We start from the raw sequence: 7,246 nt of genomic DNA on the forward strand, positions 1-7,246 counted from the left end.
ACTCATTTCCACCAAGGGCGGTATTAGCATTATGATTGCCTTCAAAGGGCCACAATACGAACATGGGCTGCAATGCACAAACTGGCCAGGGTCTATAAGAGAGCTGTCCCTGGGTAGAAAGGTTATACGAGAGCCGTCTCTGGATTGCAGGGCTATGCAAGAGCTGTCCCTGGGTAGAAAGGCTACACAAAAGCTGTCCCTTGGTAGTAAAGCTATAAGAGGGCTGTCCCTGGGTAGTAGGGCTATAAGGGAGATGTCCCTGGGTAGTAGGGCTATACGAGAGCTGTTCCTGGGTAGCAGGGCTGTACCAGAGCTATGTCTGGGTAGTAGGGCTGTACGAGAGCTGTTTGTAGGTACTAGGGTTAGGGTAGTAGGGCTATCCAAGATCTGTCTCTGGTTTGTAGGGCTAAGGACGCTTTCCCTAGGTTGAAGTGAAGAGAGGGACGACCTCCAGGCAGAGGGACCTCTGCACCACTGCTCCATTAAAGCTATGTGTCTGTGGTCGGCCAACGGGGTCTGTAAATTACTGCAGCTTTCAGACACCTCAATCACCCCGCTGCTGGTCCCCATCGTAGACGTAGTAGCGCCACACATGACACACAGAGTCTTTCTTATAAAACAATCAACAGGATCGGCTTATTTTTGGTATAAGTTCATCAGTACAGACATGACTTTTAAAAGTCTGCAGCCGCTGTTTCCTGGGGGTACCCTCTCTTCTAGTCCTCGCTCTGGATATTGGCCCTCCAGCAGCAGAAACTACTCTGTAATTCTTCCCTGTTACTTATCTTTGCGGTAACCATGTCCCAAACACAACCTCGGATGGCTCTCTAGCTCCTGACCAGTACAAGGATCCACCGGCAGCGCTCTACCCCGATGTCCTACCGATCCTGGGACGCTCACTTCTTGAGGCGAGCCTTAGGTTCTGGACACAAGAGAGGTTTCCTTCCAGTTCCTGGACAGGACCACCCTACAAGGCCCCGTCCATACTCCTGGAACCACTCTGCAGAGCTCCCCTCACTTTCTGGCCTGTCTGCCTAACCAATCCTCTGCTCTTCCCTCTGTCTCTAAGTCTCCAAGGTTACTACCTGTATCAGACTCTAGGCCTGCCAGCTCCTGTCTACTGCTGTACTAACAAACTACCTACCTACAACTTAAACCCCCTCCTGCACTCTTGGTCCCTACATTACACTAAATCTTACCCAAAAACATTCTCTATTATTAATATCTGTTACTCCTATACAGTGGAACCTTGATTAACGAGAAAAATCCGTTCTGTGACTGTGCTTGTTAACCAAGTTACTCGTTCAGCAAAGCAAGATTTCCCATAGGAAATCATTGCAATGCAGACAATTCGTTCCACAACTTGTTAAATCTCCCATCCTGGTCCCCTATTGTGTCATTCCATACATGCACAAACACGCACAAACACACACAAGCACGCACGCACACACACATATTATGCTCACCTTACCATCCGTTACATCGCCGGCTTGCTGGAAATTGCTGTTCGCCAGTACGGGATGTGTATCGGGTAACCATCATGATGAGGGAGGAACTTCCGCTGCCAGAGCGCTGTCGTCAAAGGCAGGAGCCGCTTGCCTCTGATTGGCCAGCGTGCTGACTTTGAGTAGCGGCTGACAGGGGAAGTTCCTGCCTCGTCGCGATGCTTGCCGATACACAGCCTATACCGGAGAACTACAAGACCCAGGAGGCTGGCGATGGAACGGAAGGTACACATATTATTCCCACCTTACCTTCCGTTCCATCGCCGGCCTCCTGGATCTTGCAGTTCGCCGCGAGGATTCCTCCCACGTCGCGATGTACCGGCAAACTACAAGAACCATGAGGCCAGCGATGGAACGGAAGGTAAAGTGAGCATAATACTGTATGTGTTTGCGTGCGTGTTTGTGCGTGTTTTGTGTGTGCTTGTGTGCATTTGTGTGGACTGCAAGAGCGGGTTAGAGCGCGGTGCATGTACAGAACCGGAAGTGTGTGCGGTGAGTATTTTGCTCGTACAGCAAAGCTTGCTCATAAACTGAGTTACAAATTTACAGCAAGCTTTGCTCGTTAAGCAAAATTCTCGCTAACTGGGTTACTTGTTAAGTGAGGTTCCACTGTATATGTGGCGTCCTGGACAAGCCAGGGGCCACAGAGAACAACACATACACACCCCACACTCCCGGTCAGGCACACCAAAGTCAGACAAAAACCCTTGTTGCCTTCCTCCAGGGGCTGATGTCCACACCAGGGGGGTGGGCCAGGCGGTTGGCCCCGCCCACCGAGGAGTTCACAGTCCTGGAGGCGGGAAAAATTGAGCAGATGAGTTGAGAGAGTTCAGTGAGGGAAGTGAAAGTGGAAGGAAGAAAAGTAGCAGTTGAGCAGACAGAAGTTGGTCCGGGTGTGTGGCCCGGACGGATCAGCAAGGTTGGCAGACGGTGTTGACCGTCTGCAGGAGTGGCCTATCAGAGTCTACCGTAAGGACCGTGGACGGGCGGCGGCCCGGCGGTACCGGACCGGTACGCAAAGAGAAGCCAGCACCATCTGGCAGGGGCTTACGGACCCCGGCAAGGCTAGGAGTCGCCGTGAATTTGCCAAATTTGTTAGCGAAGGGAACCTCCTGGGTTTCCCAGCAGCCAAGTCCCGACAGAAGGCAACCGTCCAACCGAGAGAGTGAAACACAGTCACCGCCAAGGCTAAAGTTCCCAGGGCCAGAGCCTGCGGGCAAAAGGGGCTCCTCCAGCCCATATCCAAGCTGGGGAGCGGGTTACCGGTGGGAACCCATTGGAACCGTTTACACTACACAGGTGCAGGGAAAGGCAATCACCATCAACCTGCCGGGAGGAGAAACACCGCAGCCGTCTGTGGGACCCGTCCATACACCGTTTGTTTTACCGGAGACTCTGTGTACATCATTGGCTGAGTAAGTACACCGTGCCGTGCGGCTCAGCGCTGCCCCCGCGACCCTGCACCTCGCCAGGCCCCGTAACTCGCCTGCAATCCATCCCTACCCCATCACCGGGCCCCGGGACTACCAACCCCCTACCCACGGAGGGGAGAACTAACATCCAGGCTGATCCCTGTCATCGCTCCCGGGATCCCCGTCCAGAGCAGCGGTGGTGTCACCAATGTCACCACAACCGTGGGTGGCGTCACGGACAATATCAAATCCCCACAATCAATTCCCCCTTTTTCACGGGCGAGGAACGCCGCTCAAGTCCCCGGGATCCGGCCCACCGCTCGAGCCACCACCGAGCAGCCGCAGCAGCCGGACCCGAGCAGTGGGAGAGCGCAGCGTCCCCTCCTCCGCCCGCGACATATATACTTTACATGACTCCTCAAACTGTACTTCCCACCTGACACAGCTCTTTGGGCCCCATCAAGCATGCAATTCCCCCAATTTTGATACCCAGCCAAAATAAAACCAACAGCTTGGGCGCTGGTAATCTCAGGCTGGGGAGGCCGATGGTTATTGGGCTATACCCCAGTCTATAAATAGCAGCCTGTAGCCGCCCAAAATTGTTGCATTCATTAGGCCCCTTTCACACATCAGTTTTTTGCCATCAGTCACAATCCGTCGAATTTTGAAAAAAATGGAACCAGCGACTGATGCCGCTGGATCTGTTTTTTTCTCATTGACTTGTATTAGCGACGGATTGCGACAGATGGCCTTCTGTTTCATTCGTCGTTTGACGGATTCGTCAAAAACTGTTTGTCCGTTGGACGGAGACGACATCCACGGTAACGTTTTTTTGTGTACGTCCAAAAAATGTACAGCGACGGATCCGTCACCGTCCATCGATTGGTAGAATGGAAGCCTATGGGTGCCGGATTTGTCGTCATCTGTCAAATGACGGAATCCGGTGATGGATCCATTTTATTTAACTGAGCGTGCTAAGGTGGGGTGTAAAAACACTGATGCGATGGATCTGTTTTTTCGACGGATCCATCACATCAGTTTATCCACAATCTGCGATGTTTCCGTTGAGCCAACGGATTGTGACTGATGGCAAAAAACTGAGGTGTTGAAAGAGCCTTAGATGTGACAATCCTGGCTTTTTACCCTGCTCATCCCAATTGCCCTGGTGCAATGACAATTGGAGTAATATAAAGGGTTAATGATAGCTCACAGCTGCCATTAAGAGTAATGGGTAGGTTGTATGAGACTCCCCCAGGCAGGCTTTTAGGCAGACACTGATTGAGCCACAACTGTGAGCGGTGATGTCACTGAGTTTATTTGCGGTCACAGCTAGAGGTTCACACAGTTCCCCACCTGTGACCACAGGTAACCTGACCTCAGGTGAACTCACTGAACTCACTTTAGGTGAACTCATTTTGTTCAATGAGACCTGAAGAAGAAAAACAACAAACTTTATTTCAGACTTAAAATGTCCCATATATTAGCAAAAATTGGAAATTTTTAGGGTATTTAAAAATACACATCAAAAGATAGAATAAAAAAAAGAGATTTATTATATTGTTAAAGAAGTTCAAATATAAAGTGAAAATAACAGAAAACTGCAATAGATAAATCAGAAGGAGATGCCACATTCCAGTTAGAGTCAATTATATTTCTTTTAGAGTCTTCACCTTGCTGGACATGGACTCAACCTTCTTATTTTCTAGGAATCTACCAATTCTTGTTTTGTAACCAAACCAGAAAAATTCTGAGAGAAAAATGTAAAAATATATATATATCAATGTCTAACAGTGGAGGGCACGTCTCATAAGCGCTCCTGAGACATGATGGTGGGTCGCCGATGGGTTGTCATGATAGCAAGAGGTCTACTGATGAACCCCATGCCTGTCATTATGATCCTCCTGTGAATGCTGGCTGTGAGCTGGCGTTCATAGGAGATCATAATTTCTGCCATACAGTGCAGTGCTGATGCACTGTTGTGTATAGCACAGGTGATCAGACGATTGCACCTTCAATTCCTCTAAGGCAGACCTGGGAAAGGGGCAGCCCGCGGGCCACATCTGGCCCGCCTACTGTGTCACCGGCCCGCCCATCTTCAGCCGGTGCAGGGGAGCTGCGCTGCTGCGTGACGGGTAGGGAGAGATCCTGCAGCTCCGCACAGTGCAGGCAGCGGAACGCAGGAATCTCTGGTGACTAATACTGGGGCTGTAGTGGTGTAGTTTTACAGGTGTAGTATATGGTGTTGTGTATATAGTGGTGTAGTATATAATGCTGTAGTACATGGGGTGTAGTGATGTAGCTTTATTACAGGTGTAGTATATGGGGGTGTAGTGATATATATTCCAGGTGTAGTATGGGGGGGTGTAGTGGTGTAGTTTATTACAGGTGTAGTATATGGGGGTGTAGTGATGTAGTATATTGGGTAGAACTGAGTTAATTATAGTAGTCCGGCCCTCTAAAACCGTCCCAATTTCTCATGCAGCCCCACTGAAAAATTAATTGCCCACCCCTGCTATAAGGGGACAAGCAAATACAATAAAAAATGTAATCAAAAGTAAACAAAGTTAAAATCACCGGCCTTTTGCCCCATTGAAAATAAAATAATAATAAAAAAAACATTTGATATAGCAGCATTCAGAAATATCAAACATATCAAACTAGAAAATAAATTAAACAACCAGTAAACAGCGTAATGGAAAAAAAAATTAAAACCGCCAGAATTATGTTTTTTAGGCTGCCACAACATTGCAAAAAATTACAAAAAGAGGCAATTAAAACATCATATCTACCCCAAAAAAGTATCAGTAAAAATGTCAGTTAAGGGCACAAAAAATACCCTCACACAGCCCCATATCCTGAAAAATAAAAACACTACGGGTCTCGAAATTTGGGGATAAAAACAAAAAAAAATTGTTATAAATTATCACATTTTTTTCACTCCTTAATAAAAATGTATGCATGTTTGGTATCTACATACTGGTACTCCACTGGAAAACCAGGGGAGTACTACTATATAGTGAAAATGGTAAACAAAAAACTCCAATAAACAGTTGTGGAATTGCACTTTTTTTTATTTCACTGCACTTGGTGTTTCTTTTTCAATTTTTCAGTACAATAAATGGTAAAATGAATGGCGTCATTCAAAAGTACTGCTCGTCCCGCAAAAAAAAACAAGCCCGCGTAATGCTTTATTGATGGAAAAATTGAAACGTTAAGTCTCTGGGAAGAAGGGGAGGGGAAACGCGAACGGAAAATGGCCATGGCGTGAAAGGGTTAAATGGTCACTGAAAATACAAGCAGATGGCGGCTATGTAACACAGCCAGCATCTGCTTTGTATGGAGCAGGATCAGCTCCTGAGCCGGCATCATACTTTCCTATGGCAAAAATAAATGTTAGATATATTAATAATTATTGTAAAAAATAAACAAATAATAATACTAAATAATGTACAATATGAATATTGTTTTACAGTAATATTAACATAAAATCAGTAATAATAATAAAAATAATAATAAATAGAAAAAGGTGTAGTAATGTATTATTTATTATTACTACTATAAAAAAGTCCCACTTTTACTAATAACAGGAATAATATTAGTAATAAAAAATATTATATAATATTATAATAATAATAATTATTATTATTGTTAATAATAATAATAATAATAATAATAATAATAATAATAACACTAATATAATTATTATCATTATTAATATTATTGATATTATTGTTAGGAGTATTATATTTCTATTGTATTATTATATTATTTTTTATTATTATTATTAATAATAATAAAAAATATTATAAAATATGCAACGCATTTCAAGAAATGTCTAAGTGTGCTCATCCTACATGCTTAATGGTAAACTGATGGTAAGAATTCCTCCCTGCTGCGCTGTCACGCACTATCTGCAATACTGTTATTACATTTTTTATGGCTTTCTCTCCATAGTTCTATGGCTATGCTGTGAGCTGTGACATCCTCTCGCTATCCAGATTCACTTGAAAATGGCTGCTGGATTCCCTGCCTCAGCTTTTATACAGGCTACTGAAGTCCCTTCTGATTGGATGTGGTGTACCACGTGATGTGATAGTTGCAAGGATTTATGGGGAAGTCATAAGAGGTCATTTGATATTCCTCTGGATGAGCCAATCTTCTGTACTTTGTAGAAAGGCAGCGAGAATCGCGTAAATTGAGTTTTCCAGATTTACAGTTAGGTCCAGAAATATTTGGACAGTGACACAATTTTCGCGAGTTGGGCTCTGCATGCCACCACATTGGATTTGAAATGAAATCTCTACAACAGAATTCAAGTGCAGATTGTAA

This window comes from Anomaloglossus baeobatrachus, chromosome 4, assembly GCF_048569485.1.
Source record: "Anomaloglossus baeobatrachus isolate aAnoBae1 chromosome 4, aAnoBae1.hap1, whole genome shotgun sequence".
Classification (NCBI taxonomy): domain Eukaryota; kingdom Metazoa; phylum Chordata; class Amphibia; order Anura; family Aromobatidae; genus Anomaloglossus; species Anomaloglossus baeobatrachus.